At 41.1% G+C, this 25,830-nt stretch overlaps 1 protein-coding gene across 4 annotated transcripts in view; it reads left to right on the top strand.

Moving 5' to 3' along the window:
• Positions 1 to 17,525: 17,525 nt before the first annotated feature.
• LOC101281745 (cytidine monophosphate-N-acetylneuraminic acid hydroxylase) overlaps positions 17,526 to 25,830 on the top strand; it is a 100,357-nt gene continuing 92,052 nt past the window's right edge. For 2 of the 4 annotated variants that reach the window (XM_049715475.1, XM_049715476.1), the window contains exons 1-2: positions 17,526 to 17,747; positions 24,544 to 24,626. The gene's annotated coding sequence lies outside the window, so the exon portion shown is untranslated. Of the gene's footprint in view, positions 17,748 to 22,353; positions 24,627 to 25,830 lie in introns of those variants that run through there. The other 2 variants (XM_033434759.2, XM_049715477.1) reach the window with 2 other exon arrangements.

A 25,830-nucleotide genomic window follows, 5' to 3' on the forward strand; every position in this document is an offset into this window, starting at 1 on the left:
CTAAGCACCATGAAGAACCACAGTTATTCCTTTGCTGGCACATTTGAAGTAGCGAACACCTTTCTTCTTTCTTCTTTAAACATGATTGTAATGATTCAACAGGTTAGAAATTAGAGGCCTTTCTTTTACTTTCCAGAAGGTGGTGCTACAGCACAATTTTTGGGTTTTTCTTACCTGCGCTGCCTCTTTCAGAGTCAACACTTTCCACCCACCATCCCCTCTGTCAGAGGTGTGCCCTCCTAGTCGATGCTTGTGCCTCCGGGGTCGTTGGTGCCTTGCTGCTGCTGGTGTCACTGGCTTCGCCACCTGAGGCACTGGGATGGCACGTGCTTCCACTGCTTCCAGGATCTCTGGAGATGCAGGCTCTGCTGACATGCGGAGAGGGGGAAGGGTGGGGTGGAAGAAGGTGAGGTTTCGCGTACCTCTGCCCCGTCTAGGGCTGTTGGGTTTATGGGTACTGCCGCTGCTGGTGGGGGGTGTAGGGCTGAAGTCATGGGTGCCTCAGTGGCTGGAGGGAGGAGGCCCTGTTGCCGCTGCTGACCAGTTACCTGTGGCTCTAAGAGCTGCTGTGTGCTGTAGCTGGAAGGCCAGAGTTGTGTGTGCCTCCTCCCCTGCTGTTACTGGGTTCTCTGTGGCTGCGGGTTCAGCTGCTATGGTTCAGCTCTTGTGCCCTGGGGGCCGGGATTGCAGGCAGGGTCTCTGCTGTTCCCATGGTTCCACTCCTCTATAAGTTCCAGTCCACCCACCTTTAAACGTACAGATGTGTGGGATTCTCTGGCATCCTAGTGTGTTGGGCAGAGGCACCTTTGTTGAGTTGTGGATGTTGTACTGGTTGTAGATTGAAGGGGAGAGATAAAGAGAGCACCACCATGATGGTGACGTCACTCCTCCACTCTTACAGAGACAAGAGTTCCCTTGACTCTCTCCTTGGTGCTAAGAGCCTCAGCTCCAGCATCTCTTCTTGGCTCCAGTCATAGAATTCAAGCTAAGCTCATGATAATCTCTCAGTCACAGGGCCAAGATGAAAGCAGTGAAATACTCATTAAGGCACAGATTTTAAGGGAGCATCAAAAAGCCCAATAATCACAGTCAATAATATTTTAACGCAATATTTAAAAAAATTAAAATGAATGCAGAAAATCCATGATGAACAAAATATCAAAAGTTCAAATAAAGACAGGCTGTTTTTTTTTGCAGTACGCGGGCCTCTCACTGCTGTGGCCTCTCCCGTTGCGGAGCACAGGCTCCGGACGCGCAGGCTCGGCGGCCATGGCTCACGGGACCAGCCGTTCCGCGGCATGTGGGATCTTCCCTGACGGGGGCATGAACCCATGTGCGCTGCACCGGCAGGCAGACTGTCAACCATTGCGCCACCAGGGAAGCCCCCATCATTTTTTAAATTTAGGTATAACTGACATATAACATTGTATTAGTTTTAGATGTACAACAAAATGAGTTGATATATGTATATATTGTGAATGATTATCGCAAGTTTAGTTAATATCCATTATTACACATAGTTACACATTTTTTTTCTTGTGATGAGAAATTTTTTTTTTTTGGCCACATGGCATGAGGGATCTTAGTTCCCCAACCAAGGATCAAACCCACTCCCCCTGCACTAGAAACGCAGCGTCTTAACCACTGGACCACCAGAGAATTCCCAATGAGAACTTTTAAGATTTACTCTCTTAATGACTTTCAAATACATGATAGTTACCATACTGGACATTATATCCCCAGAACTTATAATCTTATAACCAAGAAGTCATAATTTTGAGAATCTAAGTTATATAAAACATATTATCTGCTCATATTGAAATAATTACATCAGAAATAAGCAATAAAAAGACTTGATAGAATCTAAATATTTGGAAACTTAAAACGGAATTCTCAAATACACATGAGTTAAACAGGAACTATAGCAGAAAAGACAAAATATTTGTATTGAAGGAGTGGGAAGGTACTACAGATCTGAACCTGTGAGATTAAGTTAAAGGAAAATTTATAACCTTATATGCATTATTTAAAAACAACAAGATCTAGAAATAAATTAAGCTTTTTCCTCATGAAGCTATTGAAAGAGTGATAGGGCAAACTTAAAAAAAGTAGAAGCAGGGCTTCCCTGGTGGCGCAGTGGTTGAGAGTCCGCCTGCCGATGCACGGGACACGGGTTCGTGCCCCAGTCCAGGAAGATCCCACATGCTGCGGAGTGGCTGGGCCCGTAAGCCATGGCCACTGAGCCTGTGCGTCTGGAGCCCGTGATCCGCAGCGGGAGAGGCCACAACAGTGAGAGGCCTGCGTACTGCAAAAAAAAAAAAAAGTGCTACCATCTTAGTATTTGTGTAAATATTAAGAAATACTTAGTAAAGTTTATCTTTTTCTTTTCAAAAGGTTTTCACTATAAGGCACATAATATTAGACTCTAGAAGCCATTAGATTATGTAATATTTCCCTTTTAATCATTATTTGCCTTTTACCTTGTATTACCTGTATGAAGCAGGTGAGTAGTGTAGTTATAACAGAATTGATCGAAACTACTGGATTTAATAAATAACGTATTTGTATGCAGAAACGGTATTATTAACTTCATTTAATGAGGAAAATGGCATATTATATGTAAACTGTGGATCCTATACTGTTACAGGCAAAAAATATTGTGAGGCACTTAGATTCACACTGAAGGAGAAAAGTATTGAGATTTCCTTTTTTTTTTTTTAACATCTTTATTGGAGTATAATTGCTTTACAGTGTTGTGTTAGTTTCTGCTGTATAACAAAGTGAATCAGCTATATGTATACATATATCCCCATACCCCCTCCCTGTTGCATCTCCCTCCCTCCCTCCTTATCCCAACCCTCTAGGTGGTCACAAAGCACTGAGCTGATCTCCCTGTGCTATGTGGCTGCTTCCCACTAGCTATCTATTTTACATTTGGTAGTGTATATATGTCCATGCCACTCTCTCACTTCGTCCCAGCTTACCCTTCCCCCTCGCCGTGTCCTTAAGTCCATTCTCTACATCTGTGTCTTTATTCCTGTCTTACCCCTAGGTTCTTCATAACCTTTTTTTTTTTTTTTTTAGATTCCATATATATGTGTTAGCATACGGTATTTGTCCAGTGGTAAACACTAAAAGTAACTTCTATTTTGTTTTCTAAATGCTCTGTTCCTTCTTCATTTGGGAGCGTTCTTGAGTTGCACTGCTATAATCTAGCTTGTCATTTAAAAAAAACAGAGTGTGTTATACCAAACCCAGACCCCTTGCCTTTCTTTGGTAAAAAGTCCCTCTCTTTAGGCCTTTTTTTTTAAAAAAAATTATTTATTTAATTTATTTTACTTTTGGCTGCATTGGGTCTTTGTTGCTGCATGTGGGCTTTCTCTAGTTGCGGCGAGCGGGGGCTACTTTTCGTTGCGGTGCGCAGGCTTCTCGTTGTGCTGGCTTCTCTTTGTTGTGGAGCACAGGGTCTAGGTGTGTGGGCTTCAGTAGTTGGGGCATGTGGGCTCAGTACTTGTGGCTCACGGGCTCTAGAGCACAGGCTCAGTAGTTGTGGCACACAGGCTTAGTTGCTCCGCAGCATGTGGGATCTTCCCGGACCGGGGCACGAACCCGTGTCCCCTGCATCGGCAGGCGGACTCTCAACCACTGCGCCACCAGGGAAGCCCAGTTCATTCCTTTTTATTGCTGAGTAGTATTCGATTGTATGAATGTAGACTATCTAGTCTCTCATTGATGGTTACCTGAGCTATTTCCTGTTTGAGGCTATTATGATTAAAGAGGCTATGAACGTTTTTGTATGTTCTTTTTTTGTGGACACGTGCTTTCATTTCTCTTGGATAAATACTTAGGAGTAGAATTGCTGGGTTATGGCGTCAGCATATGTTTAGTTTTATAAGAAACTGCCAGACTTTTTAGAAAGTGGCAATGCATTTTACACTCCCACCAGTAATGGCTGAGAATTGCAGGTGCCCCGTATCTTTGCCAGTATTTGGTGTTATAGTGTCTAATTTTAACCTTTCTGATGGGTATGTAGTGGTAATCTCATTGTGATTTTAATTTGTGTTTCTCTGAGACTCTGATCATTAATTCCTGATGGTTAACGATGTTAAACACCTTTTTCATATGTTTGTCATTCATAAATCTTCCTTTGTAAAACATATGTTAAAACATTTTGCCTATGGGGCTTTCCTGGTGGCGCAGTGGTTGAGAGTCCGCCTGCCGATGCAGGGGACACGGGTTCGTGCCCCGGTCCGGGAAGATCCCACGTGCCACGGAGCGGCTGGGCCCGTGAGCCATGGCCGCTGAGCCTGCGCGTCTGGAGCCTGTGCTCCGCAGCGGGAGAGGCCACAGCAGTGAGAGGCCCGTGTACCGCAAAAAAAAAAAAAAAATTTTGCCCATTATTTGATTGGATTTTTTGACCTTTCTTAAACTGAGTTGTAGGAATTCGTTACCTATTCTAATTATCAGTCTTATGTCAAATATTAGTTTTGAGAATACCTTCTCCTGGTCTATGGTTTATCTGTTAAATTTTAATAGTGTCTTTTGATGAACAGAGTTTTAATTTTGATGAAGTCTAATTTATCACGTTCTTTTATTTTCTTTTTTAAAAAAGTATTTATTTGTTTTTATTTGGTTGCACCAGGTCTTAGTTGCAGCAGGCAGCCTCCTTAGCTGCGGCATGCATGTGGGATCTAGTTCCCTGACCAGAGGTTGAACCTGAGCCCCCTGCATTGGTAATGCAGAGTCTTAACCACTGCACCATGAGAGACGTCCCTCACTTTCTTTTCTTTATAGTTATGGCTTTCCTTGTCATTTTCAAGAAACCTTTGCCTCCTCCTAAGCCACAAGCATAATGTTCTGTTTTATTTCAGAATAGTTCTACCCTTTATGTTTAGTTCTATGGCCTATTTCACACTGACTTTTGTGCGGGTGTGAGGTAAAGGTCAAAGTTTCATTTTTTCCCCCATGTGGATATTCAGTTGTTTCAGCAGCACTTGTTGGAAAGACTTTTCCCATTGGACTGCTTGGGAACTGTTGTTGAACATCAGTTTACCATATAAGCATGGATCGACTTCTCAGCTCGATTCTGTTTATTTACGTGTGTATTTTTATCCTGCTACCACATTGTTTTGATTACCATACTTTACAGTAAATTGTGGAGATGGGTAGTATCAGCCTGTACTCCAACTTTGTTCTTTCTTTTTCAAGAATTATCTGGCTATCTTATGATCCTTTTCATTTACATGTAAATTTTAGAATCAGTTTCTCAATCTCTATTAAAGAGCCTGGCAGGATTATGATCGAGATTGCACTGAATCCCAATTTAGAGAGAAGTGGCATCTTAACAATATTGTATCTTCCTGTATATTAACAGGCATATTTCCCCATTTATTTAGGTCTTCTTTAATTTCTCTCAGCAATATTTTGGAGATCTTCAGTGTAGAGGTCTTGCATATCTTTTGTGAAATTTATTCCTAAACATTTTTCAAAAAATAAATTTATTTTATTTTTGGCTGCATTGGGTCTTTGTTGCTGTGTGCAGGCTTTCTCTAGTTGTGGCTATCGGGGGCTACTCTTCGTTGCAGTGCGCGGGCTTCTCATTGCGGTGGCTTCTCTTCTTGTGGAGCACGGGCTCTAGGAACGCGGGCATCAGTAGTTGTGGCTCACGGGCTCTAGGGCACAAGCTCAGTAGTTGTGGTGCATGGGCTCAGTTGCTCTGCGGCATGTGGGATCTTCCTTGACCGGAGTTCGAACCCATGTCCCCTGTGTTGACAGGCAGATTCTTAACCACTGCGCCACCAGGGAAGCCCAGCATTTCATTTTTTTTGCTGCTATTGAAATGGAATTTTTAAAATTTATTTCAAATTATTTGCTACTTTTAATATGTTCCTTTTTACATGTTGACCTTGTATCTTACAATTTTGCTAAATTCATTTATTCTAGAAGTTGTTTTGCAGATTACTTAGGATTTTCTATATTGATGACCATATCATCTGCAAATAGAAACAGTTTTGTCTGTTCTTTCCCAATCTTCATGATTTTCTTTTTCTTACTTTATTGCACTAACGTCTCCAATACAATGTTGATTAGATGTGTTCAGAGTGGACAATCTTGCCTTGTTTGTTATCTAATGGGGAAAACATTTAATATTTCACCACTAAGCATGTTGTTAACTGTAGGTATTTTGCAGGTGCCCTTTATCAGATTGAGGAAGGTCCTCACTAATCCTAATTTGCTGAGATTTCACCATAAATAATGTTAAATTTTGTCAAATGTTTTTTCTGCACCTATTAATATGATCATACGATTTTTCTCCTTTATTCCATTAATACAGTGAATTACATTGTTTGATTTTCAAATTTTAAACTAACCTCATATTCCTAGGTTAAATTCCAGTTGGTTATGATGTATTGTCTTTCTTTTATATACTGCTGGATTTGACTTGCTAATATCTAAGAATTTTTTCATTCATTTTCTAACAACTTGATATTAAAACCCAAAGCAGTGTATGCTTATTGGGAAAAAAAGCACCCTCAATGAATATAAAAGCATGTGAAGTAAAAAATGAAAGAGCTTCTCCCCTCCCACCCACCCTCTTGCAAGAGGCAATCATAATTAACAACTTGGTGTGTATCCTTTCCCACTTTTTTCTGTGCATGTACAAATATATTACATACAGTGTAAATTCTGCTTTTTCGCTTAATACTTCCTCATAACATTAACTGTTCTCTTAAAACATGGTTGTTTTGTTATTTAAATGGTAGTATCACATAGCATTGACTCTAATTTATTTATCTATTGATATTTTCCTATTGTTGGACGTATAGGTTGCCTATCTTACTTTATAATGGAATGAAACAAAATGGTATTGACGTTCGTTCGGGTTTTTCTGCAAGACGTTGCGGAAAATCCCAAACAAACTTTATGGCCAGCACAATAATAATGACGTATGATAGGATTGTAATAGAGATGTACACCAGCTGCTGAAAAAACTTCCCAGGGCTTGACCTGAGTTCTAATGGTTGAGTGAGTGCTGAGTTTCTTCATTAAGAAAGGAGGGGATGGGAATTCCCTGGTGGTCTAGTGGTTAGAACTCTGTGCTTTCACTGCTGTGACCTGGGTTCAATCCCCGGTCGGGGAATTAAGATGAAAGGAAGAGAGAGAGGAAGATAAGGAAAAAAGAAGAAAGAAAGGTAGGAAGACAAGAAAGGGAGGGGGGAAAGGAGGGGAGAAGGAAGGAGGAAAGAGGAAAAGAAAGAAGGAAAACAACGTCAGTGTTAAGCCCAGGAGTTGGCTGACATAGACTATATCCATTTTTCCATTCCAGTGGTAAAACACTTAGAAAAAATAATCTCTTCCCAATATAGTTCATTCTTTTCTTGCAAAACTTTTCTCGTTATTTGACTTTTATTATTTTTAGCTGATGAAAAGGCAGCAACTCACTGAAAACTTTCCCATGAGGTAATGGGAGGAACCACTGAACCACATTCCAAATTTCTTTTTGTAAGTTGATTATATGCAAAAGTTATTTTCCTCCTCTGCTTTCCCTGTGGATAAAGAAGAACATCTACAGATGTTTGTTTTGTAATGGCTCCAACTCCTTTAGTAGATTCTATCATGGTATGTCTTCTAAACTCTCACTAAACACAGGGGATTTTGGGCAGGGGATTTTTGCCTCATTTGACCTCTTTCTTTTGAATGGCCTACAACAGACTCTTTCCACTTAAGTCTGGCTTTAAAAAATTTACCTAAATTCTCCTTCTTTAGCATGCCACTGTCTTCCTACTGAATGGTATTTAAAAGACTTTGAAGATCTTTATTATTTATTTCCTGCTAGTCTTCTAATATTATTGGTGTGAACAACAGGGAATTTACTCCTGGATTATTCTAGTTATTGTAGTGCCCCTTGAATTTTTTCAGGTGAAACCAATCCTTGTATTTGTTCCCTATAGCGAGGTGTGTTTCTTTTCTGTGCACTATTTTTCACATTTGAAAAATGGATATAAATTTGCCATGCTTCTTCCCAAGGGAAGAATTGATAATCAAATGAAATAATACAGGTAAAAATCATTTAAATGTTGGTAGAGGCCCTATATCAGTAAGTGCTTATTATCACTTACTGATATAGGGGAGAGTAAATCCAGTGGGCTGCCTCTGCTTCCTCTCATGATGTTGGCAAAACAAGCTCTCTTTTGAGATTCTGATAAATGGTTTATCCCAGACATCCTGGACCAGACTGTTCCTGCCGGGAAACTGACCCATTAGCTCCTACTTTCTTGCTCCTGGAGCTACCCAGTGTCCTGCCAGCTTCCAAGGTGGGTTCTCTTAGCTTGCTTATTGATTTTCAGAGCTTATCCATTTCCTCACAATAACTCATTTGCTGGAGGTAGGCAGCATTGGGTTTTTTTCCCATTAGTAAGCAAAAATTCTCATTCTTGTATTCCAAATATTGGCCAATTAAGGGTTCTTGGAGAAAGAGGCTGTTGCCTGGAAATAGGAATAGAGGAGAGTATGGGAAATAGAGCAAAGATGGGGCTTGCAGGAGCAAAATTCAGCAGGAAGTTAGAAGTGGAAGGAGATGGAAACAGAGGAAGAAAGGCCAATTTTTTTACATCCATTCCCTCCCCCTGTAACAGCCATATCCACCTCTCACCTTAACTAGCTTCCTACCAAGGCCTGTACTTCAGATCCTACCCCTCCCATTCAAAGGCTTCAAACTGTCCAGGGCCCATCTGCAACTTCACAGGCACTTCCCACGCATGTACGTCCCCACCCACCAACCAAAGGCCTCATATCTCTCAACCAATCTGTCATTCCACCTCCCCACCCTGTCCCTGGACCTGCCTGTCCCTGGACCCTGAAGCCCTTGGACCTGCCTCACTCATGTTTGTCTGTATTAGACAATTACTTTAGGTTGAAATGCTCAGGTGAGGATGACCTGAAGTACGCAATTAAGACTTGCATCTTTTCACAGAAGTGCTCCTTTAAAAATAGAGGCTAAGACTGTAAAGTGGTTGCTTTTTTTAAAACATCTTTATTGGAGTATAATTGCTTTACAGTGGTGTGTTAGTTTCTGCTTTATAACAAAGTGAATCAGTTATACATATATATATATGTTCCCATATCTCTTCCCTCTTGCGTCTCCCTCCCTCCCACCCTCCCTATCCCACCCCTCCAGGCGGTCACAAAGCACCAAGCTGATCTCCCTGTGCTATGCGGCTGCTTCCCACTAGCTATCTATTTTACATTTGATAGTATATATATGTCCATGCCACTCTCTCACTTTGTCCCAGCTTACCCTTCCCCCTCCCCCTATCCTCAGGTCCATTCTCTAGTAGGTCTGCATCTTTATTCCCGTCTTGCCCCTAGGTTATTCATGACCTTTTTTTTTAGATTCCATATATATATGTTAGCATACGGTATTTGTTTTTCTCTTTCTGACTTACTTCACTCTGTATGACAGACTCTAGGTCCATCTACCTCACTACAAATAACTCAATTTCGTTTCATTTTATGGCTGAGTAATATTCCATTGTATATATGTGCCACATCTTCTTTATCCATTCATCCGATGATGGGCACTTAGGTTGCTTCCATGTCCTGGATATTGTAAATAGAGCTGCAATGAACATTTTGGTACATGACTCTTTTTGAATTCTGTTTTTCTCAGGGTATATGCCCAGTAGTGGGATTGCTGAGTCGTATGGTAGTTCTATTTTTAGTTTTTTAAGGAACCTCCATACTGTTCTCCATAGTGGCTGTATCAATTTACATTCAAAGTGTTTTTTTGTTTTTGTTTTTTTTTTTGCGATACGCGGGCCTCTCACTGTTGTGGCCTCTCCCGCTGCGGAGCACAGGCTCCGGACGCGCAGGCTCAGCGGCCATGGCTCATGGGCCCAGCCGCTCCGCGGCATGTGGGATCCTCCCGGACCGGGGCACGAACCCGTGTGCCCTGCATCGGCAGGCGGACTCTCAACCACTGTGCCACCAGGGAAGCCCAAGAATTATTTTAATCTTAAATAAGTTTGGGGAATGTGGAACACAGTATCGTTTCTTTCTTGATTATTCATAATGCACATTAGTATATTAAGTTCCTGAATAAACAATGACATCATGGGCATCCTGATAGAAGAAACAAAGTCTTACCTATGCAACACTCATGAAACAAATTGAACTTGAATCTAATCAAGCCTCTAGAGTCAACTAAAGGAAATATGTACGAAAGCAGAGGGACGTGTTAAATTATACCACAGGGATGTAATCTGCGAGATCCATATGGTGTAAAATTCGGAGGGCCAAAAAACTTGGTTTATTCTACAAATAAATTTGTAAGGGGAAAAGAGATGGAAGGGAGTCTACTAACGAAAAAAGACTTAAAAGATATATCAACCAATCATGGTATGGAAAGCTTGTTTAGATCCTGAATTTTTTTAATGCTAAAAAAGTTTTAATGACAGTTATGAGACAATTGGAAATTTGAACACTCAATATTTAATAATATTGAGGAATATTTTAGATGTTATGTTGGCATATAGTTTTTTAAAAAATAAATTTATTCAGTTATTTATTTTATTTTTGGCTGTGTTGGGTCCTTGTTGCTGTGCGCGGGCTTTCTCTAGTTGCGGTGAGCGGGGGCTTCTCTTTGTCGTGGTCCGCAGGCTTCTCATTGCCGTGGCTTCTCTTGTTGTGGAGCACAGGCTCTAGGCGCGTGGGCTTCAGTAGTTGAGGCATGCGGGCTCTAGAGTGCAGGCTCAGTAATTGTGGCGCACGGGCTTAGCTGCTCCGTGGCATGTGGGATCTTCTGGACCAGGGATCAAACCCATGTCCCCTGCACTGGCAGGCGGATTCTTAACCACTGTGCCACAAGGGAAGCCCCAGCATATAGTTTTGTTTTAAAAGTGTTATTTCTTTTAGAGATTCATATGCAAACACATATGGATATAAGGGATTTGTTTTAAAAAAAATACTGGATAGAGGGAAGTGGATGGGAGTTCGGATGGGACCGTGGGTTGGCTGTGGGTTGCTGGTTGTTGGACTGGGTAATGGGTACGTGAGAGGTCATATTATTCTGTCTACTTTGTGTGTGTTTTAGATTGCCTGGAGTAGAAAATTTTTTAAAAGAGTGGTTATAATTTTTAAGTGGCCGTTTAGTGTCAAATCTGACAAGGGAAGAGAGCAGATCAAGGCAAATCTGTTTTTCATAATGTTTGGAAAGATAAATACCAAACTGTCATTGGTGGCTGTTACATAAAGCTTGAAGAAAAGATTTTTTCCCCATTGTGTCTAATAACTTAGCTCAGATGATCACAAATATCCAATTCCTTAAAATAATGAAAGCATTTTTACAACAAGTGTCACTGAAAATGAAAGAGTATCACATGTTTTGACATGTAAAATTCTGATGTGTTATTTAAGTCTTGTGATTATTTAGTTCTGAGTCATACATAAAATCAAATAGATCTTATTGATGAAGCATAAACTGATTTTGGAAAATGAGTGTAGAGCCAAGGGAAATCACGCCAAGGACCAGAGCCAGAGACTCCCCACCTACTCAGAGGCTGTCTATTCATTTAGCCAAATGGCCAGACACAACAGGGATTGGGGACACCGTATAAGAAAGTAAGACAAAAAATGTGCTGATGTAGCTCACTCTTTCTTGAGTGCCCATGACATTCCATTTTTGTTCGTAGAAGCCAAGGTAGAAAGCACACAATATAATTTGTGATAACTTTTTATAAGGGTCTCTCTTTGTTTTGGGGATCTGTGTCTTCAAGTATGTTATCTCAGCCAGGAGGTCATTTATTCATTCAATTTACCCATGGTGGGAGGCAATATAGTATGATGGTAAATGCTTTTGTTTCTATTTGCCACAAACCACATAGCAGGCATTTAAAGGGCAGCTACTGTGTGTGCAGCAAGGTGTGATAGAGATAATGAGGGCCATGACAACCATTCTTTCAATAAATATTTGTGGTGTGCCTACTAGGAGTCACGTGTTATTGTCAGTCCTGTGGATAGAGGTGAACAAAGCAAAATTCCTTCTCACATGGAGCTTATGAACTAGTGGGACAGAGAGATAATCATATACAAATATATAATATAATGACTAATACTGATGCTAACTGTGAAGAAAAACGAAGCAGGGTGTGTAGATAGTTATGGGACTGCTACTGATCATCACATATTGAAAGGTTACTGTGTGGCAAATGCAATCATAGAAGCTTTGAATCCATAAGCTCTCTAACTCCACAACCTCTGTGGAGTAGGCATGGTAGAGTATTTCACTGCTGCAGATGTGGAAGCTGAGGCTTAAAGAGGTGAAGGTCATTTAGCAAGTAAAGTGGAAGCCACAGATAAGAACCTCCTCTCCCCTCCCCAACTCCCCTCCTGTCCCTTCCCATCCCTCCCCTCTCTCTCCCAATTCCAAACCTTGGGATCTTAACCATTATGGTGGAGGCACAGCAGAGAGATGGAAAGTCATGTTAAGATGGAAAAAATGACCTTTCTCTTATACCAGTGGCCATGTTGTGTGCTCTCTCTGTGTCTCACTTTTCTCATCTATAAAGATAATCGTATCCACTACATGGAGTGTTTTTAGGATTACATGGGAAAATATGTGTAAATCAGTAAGAACACACCTGGCTTATCAAAAGGCCTCGGTGCACGTTAGATTCTCAAATACAATTGATGGGCAGGTGATGAGGGGGTTGATAAACACTGGGAACTTGCAGTACTTTCTCAGGGGTGCAGGTGGCACCTGATCACACAGGCCATGGGCATATACAGATCAGGAGACTCCTGGGTGTTTGGGGGAAAACTGGAAGGACATTAAAGGCCAAAGTCACCCACTTCACATTTGCCTCAGACAGGCCCTGGATGCCAGTATAACATGTGAAGAAAGAGTAGCACCCAGATATTTAACAAAACTGTTTTCTAAAAATCAACAGCAGGGGGTGTTGCGAGCTGCTTTTTTAATTGATAAGGACCATCTCAACTTGCTGTTTTGATAGTGGTTCCCCAAACTGGCTGAAAACCAAAATAACCTGGGGAACTTTTTGAAAATACAAACTCAAGTGTTCCAAGGTAAAATATTTCTGTGGTGGGGAAATTTTGAGGACCACTAGTGTAAAGGGAACAAAAGCATTTGTTCATTGCTTCATCCCCAAAACCTAGAGCAGTGCCTGGTATGTAGGAGAGAATCAATTAGGATTTGCTGAATGAAATTTCTGTATTCTCACCGCCTTCCTATCTTTCCTTCCCCAAACACATAGGGCATTTTCCCCCTCTGTGAAATACTCTCTGAGATGCTGAGTATTCAATTTAGTCTTCTCAGTGGTAGGCCCGATGTAGAGGAAGAAGATGAGAGATTTAAGTGGCATGGTCAGGACTTTCTTGCTCCAAACTTCCTCTCTGTGTCTGCCAGACAACTAGCAATTTCTACCACTGCAGCTCTTCTTGGGTTAAGATGTTGTGTCTCCGAGGAAACTTCAGTTATTAGACAGAATACATTATATCAAGAGAGGGAGGTTGTTGGAAAGGGAAGGTGGAGAGTGCCAGGGGTAAAAACACCTTATTCACAGTATATCACACATTAGGACAGATAGCAGAACTGATAGGAAGTAGCAGTAAGGAAAAGTCTCAAGGCTTGGGTATTGCAGGCTAGGAGGAGAACCCCAGAAGCTGGCTGGGATGGGGGTGGGGAGAGTTGATGGGGCGGGGAGGGAGGGTAGTGGTGGTAATGGTGGTGAGCATTTGAAGAGTACAGAGAAGTTCACACTTAAAAGAAACTTTTCCTAAGTAACACTTTATCTATGGAGTAGGGTGGGCTGGGGGGGAGGGGGTCAGGAGACATTAACAGCTCCAAGTGCTTGGTACAAAGTTGACTGTGACCTGTTGAAATGCATTGCTGAGAGTTAGCAGTTCAATCCCACGTACATTTTTGGATATCTTCTAAGTGCTAAGGTTTGGGATACAGAGATTGTCCTGTATGCTGCCTTCAAGACTCCGCACTTCCACTGCAGGGGGCGCAGTTTCGATCCCTGGTCGGGGAGCTAAGATCCTGCATGCCGAGTGGTGCGGCCAAACAAACACACAAACAAACAAACAAAAAAACCCCACATGACTTCTCAGATTCACAGATTCACACCATACCCAGGGCTCTGTTATTGTTTCCTTAAATCATTTCAGTGGTTCTTTCCCTGGCCTTAGCCCTTTCTCTCTCTCTCTCTCTCACACACACACACACACACACACACACACACACACACACACACACACACACACGCCCATGGGTACTCAGCTAAATACCTGACGGGCCCTCTGCAGACCTCAGAGTTCTCTCTTGGTGCAGAGCTCTTGTCTTTCGTGTTCTGCCCCACAAACCCTAACTGCCCCAAACTCTCCAGACCCTCAGGTGTTTCCTCAACTCAGGGAGACTTTTGGAAAGGTGACCCTTTCCTTCTCTGTGACCTGAAAATTCTCTGGACAATAAGCTGGGGCAATCATTTGGCTTACCTTATCTGTTTGTTTCTTGAAGGTCACTATTCTTTGTTATTTGATTTGTTTTGAGAATTGTTCCTTCATATATTTCATCTTTTTTTTTTTTTTTTTGGTTGTTTCATACAAGAGGGTAAATATGGTTCTTATTTACTTCATTTTCCAGAAGTGGAAATGTATGAGTCATTCTTGATGCTTTTTCTTCCTACTATTTTTGGTTTTAATTTACATTTCTCTGATGACTTGTGATGTTGGGCACTGTTTCATGTGCTTATTGGCCCTTGGTTTATCTTTTTTGTTGAAATGTCTGTTCAAATCTTTTGCCTCCTTTTTTTTTAAAAATTGTGTTCCTTATCTTTTTATTCTTGAGTTGTAGGGATTCTTGAGTTGTATATCATGGACATGAGTTTTTCAGCAGATATGTGTTTTACAAACATTTTTTCCCAGTCTGTAGCTTGCCTATGTCTTTTGTTATGCAGAAGTTTAAAAATTTTTGATGAAGTCTAATTTGTTAATTTCTTTTTTTTTATATGGTTATGCTTCCTGTACCATTTCTAAGAAACCTTTGTGTGCCTCCAAGTCCTGAAGTTATTTTCTGTGCTTTCTTCTAAAAGCTTCATAGTTTAGTGCTTAAGTTTAGGTCTATGTCTTAATCTCACATTAATTTTTGTATATGGTGTGAGGTAGGGATAAAGGTTAATTTTTTTCCTCCATATGAGCACTCAGCTGTTCCAGTACCATTCGTTAAAAAGTAACAAACGGTTTGTATTGTGTTCCATCAACCTAATTTTTCAATCCTTTACTAGTACCACAGTCCTGATTCCGGAACTTTACAATAAGTTTTGAAGTCAGATAGTATAAGTCCTCCAACTTTATTCTTCTTTTTCAAGATCGTTTTGGCTATTTAGGTTGTTTGTATTTCCATATACATCTTAGAATAAACTTATAAATTTCTACAAAAAAACCCTTAGATTATGATTAGAAATGCATTGAATCTATTGCATCGACAGATCAGTTTGGAGAATTGATATTTTAACAACTGAGTCTTCCTACCCTTGATATTTTAGTGTTACTACTTATGCAGGGTTTTAATTTATATATTATATAATTAAGTTTTAATGGAATACTGGATTTAATATTGTTCTGGGATTTTATCCATTGCATCTATATATTTATATTTATTGCTACAAAGATTTTTATATTATGCTATCTTTTGAATGTCTACAGCATCTATAGTATATCCTCTTCTTTCTTCCCTATAATGGTGATTTATGTCTTCTTCCTTTTTTTTTCTTGACCAATAATATTGCTAGATATTTTTCATTTTTGTTTCGACCTTTTCAAAGAACTAATTTTTGAATAGATTATTATATATATATATCTATCTTTATTGGAGTATAATTGCTTTACAATGTTGTGTTAGTTTCTGTTGTACAACAAAGTGAATCAGCTATAAGTATACATATATCCCCATATCCCTTCCCTCTGGAGCCTCCCTCCCATCCTCCCTATCCCACCCCTCTAGTTCGTCACAAAGCATCGAGCTGATCTCCCTGTGCTATGCAGCAGCTTCCCACTAGCCATCCATTTTACATATGGTAGTGTATATATGTCAATGTTACTCTCTCACTTCATCCCAGCTTGAATAGTTTATTTTGAATAGGTTATCTCCATTGTATGTTAATTTTCTATTTTATTAAATACTGCTCTGTATGTTCTTTCTTTTTTTCTCTGTTTAGTTTGCAGTTCTTTTTCTAACTTCTTGGAATTAATATTTAGCTCATTAAATTTCACAGTTTCTTTTCTAGTGTCAGCATTTACCTCTAAATATTGCTTCAGTGAATCCCCCAGGTTTGTTATGTATATTTTCATTAGTACCTAGTTCTAAATATTTTCTCATCTATTATGATTTATTTATGGCCAATATATCACATAAATATCTGTTTCTTAATTTCCAACAGTAAATTTTATTAGTTATTGTTTTGGTTTTGATTCTGAGTTTAGTTGCATTATAATGTATGCAATATTTTATCTCTATACGATATTATCTCTTTGAAATTAGTTGAGATTCAACCTGTGTATGATCAGCTATGGTAACTGGATAACTGTTACATATGTGCAGGAAAATTATGTATATTCTGTAGTTGTTGAGTGGTTTGTTATATATGATATATGTTATAGAGGCAATATATAAAATTATATATTTATAAATATATAGCATATCATATATGTTATATATCATATAGAGGCATTATATATGAACAAAGGCATTGCATATGATATTATATATATACTATTTGATGTATCATACAATGTTATATATGATATTGAGGCAGTATATATGTTACATATGATACAGAGAATAAATAAATATATATTTGGTTGTTTCAAACAAGAGGGGAAATCTGGTCCCTATTACTCCATCTTGGCCAGAAGTGGAAATACATGAGTCATTCTTGATACTTTTGTTTCCTATTCATTTTTGGTTTTAATTGACACTTCTCTAATAACTAATGATGCTGAACACTTTTTCATGTGCTCATCCGCCATGTGTGTGTCAAGTTTATTATGTCAAGTTTATTAATTGTGTTATTCAAACCCTCTTCATCCTTACTAATTTTTTCCCCCTGATGTATCCCAACATGTATTTGTGCCTTTGGGGGGCTAACACTTTTCTGATGATGGCTCTAGTGAGTCTGGAAACTGCACAGATACCATCATTAGGATAAAATTCTTCTTGAAGTCACTCCCTGAGCTAAGTTAGTGCTTTCTCTTGAGGGAAAACAAACACCACGCGGGATCTGCCACGAGAGTCCTGGTGGAGGGAGAGTGGGGGGCAGGGAGCCTCGGTGCGGGGCTCATGGAGCCGAGCGCCCGCCCTGCGCGCAGGGGCGCAGGAGGCACTGGGGAGGTTTCGCCTCGGCGGAGGGTGCTGGGCGGGTTCCCAGATGTCCTTGAGCCATCAATAGTCTGTGACGCGGCGGGGAGGAGCCTTTTCCGATGTAACGGGACGGGGAGGAACCGTTCCCTAGCTCCCTGTCCTGACGCTTGGGCTGCGCCCAGCAGGTACCTCCTGACCCCACGCGGTTCCCAGCCAGGCACCTCTGGTGGAGCCTATTTAATATTCCCTTGACTGGTGCCTCTCCCTCCCGCCTCTCCGTGTGCAGCCATACTCCTGCAGTGCCTGCTTCTCCGGGGGTGCATCCGATCAGGCCACTCGCCTCCTGACTACCCTTCCTTAGTTCCCACAGGTGAGAAGGCCTCACTCGCTGCTGGCGAGCCGCGCCCTCCACGCCAAGCACTTCCTGCTGCGCTTGCGCACTCCTAATTGCTAAAATACATTTTTAATCGGCTTATGCTATCAGTTACTGAGGAAGCATTTACAAATCTACTATGATTTTGAACTTGCTTTTTACTCCTTATAGTTTGTTAATATATCTTGAGGCTGTTATGAGTCCATGCAAATTTAAAATTATTAAGGTTTCTGGTGAACTGAACCTTTTATCTTTATGAAATGCCTATCTCTGGCAACGTTTATTGCTTGAAATATTCTTTCTCTATTGTCAGTGTGGGTCTGTCAGTGTTCTCTTGGTTAGAATTTGCCTTATACCTCTTTTATGCATACGTGATATATGTATAAGTACGGAAACAGACATATTTCAGGCCGCAGTTCATAGAATTGAATTGATGATAATTTTATGGACTTTTTATGCTGTTGTTTTGGCTTGTGGTGCTTTGGCTGTTTAGTTATTTTGTACTACAAGATCCTCGATGCTTTAGAATTTTACCTGCAGAAATCGTCTTCATTTGGATTAGAGGTGGAGTCCTCCAGAGGGGGTCTTCATTTGCTTCTTCCAGGTTTATGGGAACTAATAGTCTAGGCTCACTGAAAATCAAATCTTTCTCCATTTCTCCCAGGTAGTGTGAATCCAGGCTGAAACCATTCATGAAGGCCAAGTTCTGTTTTTTGTTTTTTTGTTTTTGTTCCTTCTAAACTGATGGTTTAACCCACCCAGATGCCGACTTTTGATGAGAAGATCTGTTAGATTCCTCAGGTTGGGCAGGCTCTGGGCGGGGTCTCTGGAGTCCTTTTGAGGCTATGACTTCAAAACTCAGTCTTCGTTTCCCTTTCCCCCCTTGTTTGGTAAATAGCTGGCTATAGTGCTCCCTCAATATCCCTACAGATTTCTGTGTCTTCACTTAATCCTTGATTTGAGAAGTCCTAACTTCTTCTGTGACAGCTTATTGACTCTTTTAAGATTTTTGTCTGTTTTTTGTTGTTTTCAGGAAGAGGATGCATTCAAGTGTTTAGCTCACCACCTTACTGGAAACAGAATCTAAATTCGGTAGATGGTACATCAAACTCTATTAGGTGGCTGACTTATGCTTTTCCCCCTGTCAAGTAATTTTATATCTCAGTACACTATAAATGAGAAAATTGGTTTTCTTTAACTGAATTCCATAAAGAGAAGTTGGAAGGGTGAAAGGCCTTAGTATGTGATAACTGTTTTAGTAACATTTTTAGCATGGGCCAGTTTAAAAAGAGGACACCACAAAGTTTGGAAGAGGATACCACAAACCATTTACATCTGTCCATTAGAAACTGCCTGGGAAACTCGACTTTTTTTAATTTTTAGCTTTTACTTCCCTTTAGATTATATTTCTTTTCTAGTAGGCTTCTTTCAAAAGTAAAACCACACAAACACATGGTAGTGAGTTGATTGGTTCCCCCAGCCTCCAAAAATGTGTCTAGTCAGAACCTCTGAATATGACTTTATTTGGGAAAAGGGTTTTTGTAGATACAATTAAGTTAAGAATTTTAAGATGAGATCATCCTGGATTATCTGGTTAGACCTGACCCTAAATGCAAGTGTCTTTATAAGAACAGATAAACACACAGACAGAAAGAGGAGAAACAGAGATAAGAAGGTGATTTAAAGATGGAGGCAGAGACTGAAGTGATGATCTATGAGCCAGGGACTGTCAAGGATTGCCAGCACCGAAGCTAAAAGAGAGGCATGGACGTAAAGGCAGGGTCCTTTACAACCCCCAGAAGCAACTAACCCTGCTGACACCTTGATTTCGGACTTCTGGCCTCTAGAACTGTGAGAGGATACATTTCTGTTATTCTAAGCCACCCAGTTTGTCATCCTTGGTTATGGCAGTCCTAGGATACTCAGAACCAAGTTTGTAGACTCCCTCTGCTCCAATAATTTTGAAAAGCCTGCAATCTAGTTTCCCTTCAAGCATGATTAAGGAATGACAATCAGGTGAGGGAACTAACATGTAATGTCTCTGGGGGCCCCTCCCAACTTCAGGAGTTTCCTGGTTGTGCGGATTAAATGTAGTGCATGCTTAAAGCTTTATGCAAGTATAAAGCCTTTCCTGACTATTACTGTCACTTTTTTTTTTTTAACACGCTAGCCTTCAAATGCGGCACTTGTCATCAGCCTCCTCTTCATCTTCAACTATGGCAGTGTTTTTTTGTTTGTTTGTTTGTTTTTGCGGTACGCGTGCGGGCCTCTCACTGTGTGGCCTCTCCCGTTGTGGAGCACAGGCTCCAGATGCGCAGGCTCAGCGGCCATGGCTCACGGGCCCAGCCGCTCCGCGGCATGTGGGATCTTCCCGGACCGGGGCACGAACCCGTGTCCCCTGCATCGGCAGGTGGACTCTCAACCACTGCGCCACCAGAGAAGCCCTATGGCAGTGTTTTTAATGTTTGATCCTTCCTCCTGCCCTTTCCTGCTTCTCCCCTCTTCTTACATAAACATTGAAATAAGGCTCCCTGAAACTTCCCAGAGTGACTCTGAACTTGGCAGAGAAGTCGTTTTTATCCAGTGAAGACCAACCACAAAATAGCTCCTGGAATTTGTACAGCAAATTATAACTTAGAAACTAATTTTGCATATCTTGTTTATCATCATGGCAGCTCTTTGAGGGAGGTATTATCATGACCATTTTATTAATAAGAACAGTTTTTCTCCAGGTAGAATCAAAGAACTGGATCTGGAAGGAACCTTGGCACTGCTGGCCTGATCATTTCATTCACTGATGAAACAGTTCTTGAGTAACTATCATGTACTAGATTGAAAGAGTTTCTGGAAATTCAAATGTAATCAATATGTTCCAGACTTCATCTGCTGGTGAGCAAATATATATCACTCCCAGCAATAGTGTAGCAATTTTGTAGCATTAGTAAAGTGGATATTAATTTTAAAGCAAAGTAATTATAAGTAGAATTTTTGGCACACTCCAAATCAAAAAATATAAATGAACAATATGTGTTGTAGAGCCCTATTTATGTTGGTATCTATAAATCTACTTCATTTCTAACTGCTATATCCACAAGGTTGTGCCGTAATTTATTTGCTCATTCCTCTATTGGTATTTTCAATATTTTGTTGCAACAGACATCTTTTTTTTTTTTTTGCGGTATGCGGGCCTCTCACTGTTGTGGCCTCTCCCTGTTGCGGAACACAGGCTCCGGATGCACAGGCTCAGTGTCCATGGCTCACGGGCCCAGCCGCTCCGCAGCATGTGGGATCTTCCCAGACCGGGGCACGAACCCGTGTCCTCTGCATCGGCAGGCGGACTCTCAACCGCTGCGCCACCAGGGAAGCCCCAGACATCGTTTTGTACAGTGCTAAAGTATTTCTTAAAAAAAAAAAAAAAAAAAAAAAACTTATACTAGAAGTAGAATTGCTGAATCAAAGGATACTCACATTTAAAATTTGCTAAATACTGTCAAATTTCCCCCTAAAGTTACCAATTTATACTCCTATGAGCATTATGAACATACACCTTTCCCAATGTGCTCACCAACACTGAATAATATTCATCTTTAAAATTCTGTGAAACTGAAGGGTGAAAGATAACTCAATCTTGTTTTAATTGATGGGAGGAGGGCAGAGGAGAAGGTTAGGGGAGGTTTTCACTTTCTTCTCTTTATATCTGTTGGGAGACGAATCTGGATGGCCTGAGTACCTATCTCCTTCTACCAGGCTGAGCTGGCTGGAGCCAGTCTGTAAAGGGACAGCAAGGCTTTTGGCGGATGCTAGCATTCTGGGTATACACAGGCACTTCAGCATAGTTCCAGGGCCTTCCATATGCAGACTTTGACCTTCACTATAGACCCAGGCCCTCAATATGCATTCTCCCTACTCTTCTTGCTGGACCTAAAAATCCCGTTATTCATTTCCCAGGACCTGGAGAACCTAAGTATTCCATAGGCCAACATACCTTTGCAACAACATAAATGTGTAACGTGGCAACATCTTTGGTGTGAGATCATGTCCTTTCTCTAGTGAATCCAGACTACTGTCAGAGGCTGGCCCTTCTCGGCTGCACGTTGGCCATGGTGGGTACAGACTATCTCTGCCTGGCCCAGGCTATGGGGAAATGAGAGTTGGGGGATTCCATGTGCTCTCTCTTCTGTGTAAGTTTTTTCTAACAGACTCTATAACTGTACTGTGTGGAGCTACTGCTGTGTCTCTGTGGCCCTCTAGCCTGACAAGACCTGTCATGTTTTCCTTTTATACTAATAGAAACTTAATTTAAGTATCACGTGAGTACTTTTTTCCCCCAGCATTTATTATGCTCACAGAGCCTGTGGGTCAGGCATTTTCAGTCAGGGCACTGCCGCAGGGACAGCTTGTGTCTGCTACGTGCTGTCTGGAGCCTCAGCTGGAAGACTCGAGGGGCTGGGGATGGAGTCATCAGAAATCTCACTCCCTCACATGCCTGGAGTTGCTGGACACCTATGCATGGTTCCTTCATGTGGCCCAGGCTTCCTTATAACATGGTGGCATCCAAGGACAGGTCCCAAAGAGGGAGGGCCAGGTGGAAGCCGTATGATTTCAGACACAGCCTCAGAAGCCACGAAGGATCACGTTTGTCGTATACTCCACTGTTTGAAGCAGTCACGATCTCCCACCCAGATACAAGTGGAGGGAACACAGATCTCAGTGAGAGGAATGTCAGTCACATTGTAAGAACAGCCTCGTGGGAAGGTGCTGCCATTTTTGGAAATACAATCTAATTCCTAGCAACTCATTCTTTTTTTTTTTTTTTTTTTTTTTGCTGTACGCGGGCCTCTCACTGTTGTGGCCTCTCCCGTTGCGGAGCACAGGCTCCGGACGCGCAGGCTCAGTGGCCATGGCTCACAGGCCCAGCCGCTCCGTGGCATGTGGGATCTTCCCGGACCGGGGCACGAACCCGTGTCCCCTGTATCGGCAGGCGGACTCTCAACCACTGCGCCACCAGGGAAGCCCGCAACTCATTCTTTTAATTTCCAAACTGGAAGATACTTGGTCAAATATTTCCCACCACAAAAATGTAATATAAGATTGGAACTGCTGGAATGATAGGGGGATCACACATTTATCTCCCTAAACTAGAGTCTAGTTCCAGTAATTATTTAATCATATATCTTTCATTTATTGTAGCTTCCCCGGAAGTAAATATCTTAAGAAAAATGATTTCCCTTATATTTATTATGACCTTCAAAACTGCTGATCCTAAATCTGACTATACACAAAGTTGGTATATTCCTCTTAATGCCTTCTCAGTACTTAGGATGGTCACCAGGAAGATGAGTGGCTAGAAATGCCTTTACTGCATTGTAGGTGATGACCTCTAGATGTCAAATCTGGACACAAGACCTGACCATTTGAACAGGAGAGCCGTATTTCTTGCAGGTGGTACTCTTTAAGTATTAGTCAATGTCATATATTCTTCATTGAATTTAGTGCTGGAAGAATGTATGCATCAGGTGTTTTTTATTTCTCTCACAACTTTACATTTAATTTCTGATCCTGGAAATTATATTTACCTGTATATAACATCTACCCCTTTTAAACTAAAAATCCTGCCTCTCCATGTTTACATAAGAAATTCAGTTGTTCGTAGTTTGGAAACTAGAAATGGAACGGGCCTCAGAAGGAAAGAAGATAACATCCAGAGCCAGTCTTCACAGCATAAAGGCGGAGGGGGAGTAAGTTCTCAGGCCTGAGAAACACTGCTCTTCTATTCATGTGCTAGATGGTTCCTGGCCCTGTGCATCAGATCAATGTGTCAGTTCAAGAAACTCTGGTCTTGAACTTGAACAGAAAGAGAAGTGGAACCCAAAGAACTAGCTGCAAACTTCTGCTTCTTGGGGGTTACAATTCTGCAATTTAAAAAGCATAATTTGTTTCCCACACCTTAACTTCCCTCTCGCAGACAGGAGAGCAGGTCTGTATCATCACTCTCTTTTAAGGCACTGCCTCGCTCCATTGCCCAGCATACAGGACGATTTAGTCAGTCCTGGATTGAACTGCTGCTGTCCGTACAGGGTGTGTGTAGCTAGCAGAGCTCAGTATGGCAGCATTCGACTTCACAGGAGCCAAGTGTCACAACAGAGGAAGAGAACGTGTGTCTGTCCTCATCCGAGCATGTTTCAGTTTTGATGCATCGCAGGAAGAGGACACTGGTGCTTTATTAAGGGGGAAACTGAATAAGGTAATGTGCTTTACTGATGTTGGCTTGTTTGGAAAACAGGAATATGAATCCATTTAACCTTAAGTTTTTGCACAGGCTCCGGACGCGCGGGCTCAGCGGCCATGGCTCACGTGCCCAGCCGCTCCGCGGCATGTGGGATCTTCCCAGACCGGGGCACGAACCCGTGTCCCCTGCATCGGCAGGCGGACTCCCAACCACTGCGCCACCAGGGAAGCCCTAGCCTTAAGTTTTAACTTTTTTCTCACAAGTTGAATATTTAAAGTGTGGCTCAAAATTAATGATTATTGATTCCATCAACATTAATATAGTCAAATCTTGCTCATTTTGTTTAACGTATAGTATATCTTTTCCTATCCTTTTACTTTCTATCTTTCTGTGTCGTATCTGAAATGAATTTCTTACAGACAGCATATTGTTGGTTCATGGTTTTTCATTCTCTTTGCAAATTTCTGTCTTGTAATTACTGTATTTAGACTACTTATATTTAAGGTAATTTTTTGTTTGTTGTTTGTTTTGGCCACACCGCCCGCATGGCATGTGGGATCTTAGTTCCCCAACCAGGGATCTAACCTGTGCCCCCCTCAGTGGAAGCACGGAGTCTCAACCACTGGATTGCCAGGGAAGTCCCTAAGGTAATTGTTGATATGTTAGACCTTATATCTTGCATTTTATTTTTTGTTTTGTTTGTTTCCTCTGTTTCTTGTTCCTTGGTTTCTCTTTTTGTACCTTCCTTTGGATGGAATTTTAGGATTCCATCTTGGCTGGAACCGAGAGCTGTTGAGTACTTTTTTTTTGCATTGTAGTCAAATATATATAAAACATAAAATTCACAATCTTAACCATTTTTAAGTGTACACTCAGTGGCATTAAGTACATTTACAAAGTTGTGAAACAATCACTACTATTCCAGAACATTTTCATCAGCCCAAACAGAAGCTATGTATTCATTAAGCAATACCTTTTTCACCATCTCAAACAGAAACTATGTACCCATTACGAAATAACTCCCTCCCTCCTACCCTTGGTAACTCTGTTCTAACTCTAGATGCGTTAGTATTGCATGTAAATGAAATTGTACAATATGTGTCCTTTTGTGTCTGACATTCACTTAGCATGATGTTTGCAAGTTGTATTCATGTGGTAGCAGGTATCAGAATCTCGTTCCTTTTTTAGTGTCTGAATAATATTCCATTGTGTATATATCACATTCTGTTTATCAACTTGTCTATGGATGGACCCTTGGGTAGTTTCCACCTTCTGACTGTTGTGGATAAGGCTGCTAAGAACATTGGTATACAAGTATCTGTTTGAGCCCCTGCTTTAAATTCTTTTGGATACATACCTATGAGTGGAGTTGCTAGATCATCTTGAGTAAGTTTTTAAAACACAAGAAGTTTTCCAAATAGTCTATGACAGCAAGGAGACTGATTGTCCCAGAACTCGGAAAGGACGGATGAGAACAATGTCGTACAACGCCGCCATAGAGGACTTACTCCTTGAGTTCTCCTTTATGGCATGATGTCAAGGAGTTCCTCAGAGTCCTTCAGTTACTACTATTAGCACCTCCTGAGCCTTTCAGAAGTGTGGGTGGTGAGGGGAAGGTGTTATTTAGCAGCACCTAAAGGGTCTCTCTATGCAGGGTATGCTGTTTGGTGAACCAGGATCAGATTAGAGGAAGGCAAGGATTTCCAGAAAACCTTTTTCAGGACTTAATTTGGAGAAAGCTTATAAATTCCATGAAATTAGAGTTTATTAGAGTCAAGGATCAGAAAGAATTCAGTTTCATTGATACAGAAACTGGGTTTCTATTACCAAATTTGCCACTAACTGGGCACA

This window comes from Orcinus orca, chromosome 10 (genome assembly GCF_937001465.1).
Source record: "Orcinus orca chromosome 10, mOrcOrc1.1, whole genome shotgun sequence".
Classification (NCBI taxonomy): Eukaryota; Metazoa; Chordata; class Mammalia; order Artiodactyla; family Delphinidae; genus Orcinus; species Orcinus orca.